Below are 408 nucleotides of genomic sequence, written 5' to 3'. Positions count from 1 at the left end.
GTCGGTATATCAGTTGCATTATTTATCCCGCTATTCACACGGAGAAAATACTTTGACGATGTTAGCTTCATATCTATCAGTCAGATCATAAAAGCATATTAACATAATGGGAATCATCTTGGACAGAGAGCTAATATATAAATAAATAGAAACAATGATTCACTTTTTTTTTTAGACCATCGTTTTCATTAATATCACAGAATCTTTTTTTCTTTTCTTTTCTTTTTCTTTCCACCTCTTTTTTTTTCTCTCTTTTTTTTGTGGCCGTTATCTGTCGCGTGGAAAAAAAACAGCACAACTGGTTCTTTTATTTTCTTGTCTGACTTTTTGCATTCGCGGCGACCTTTTCCTTTTTTTTCTTTTTTTGCTTTGCCGTTTTCGGTTTGTCTGTCTGTCTGTGTATATTAG

The sequence above is a fragment of the Penaeus monodon genome, chromosome 28, assembly GCF_015228065.2.
Source record: "Penaeus monodon isolate SGIC_2016 chromosome 28, NSTDA_Pmon_1, whole genome shotgun sequence".
NCBI classification, from domain to species: Eukaryota; Metazoa; Arthropoda; class Malacostraca; order Decapoda; family Penaeidae; genus Penaeus; species Penaeus monodon.
The sequence above is the reverse complement of the archived record's forward strand: the minus strand, read 5'-3'. Positions refer to the sequence as shown.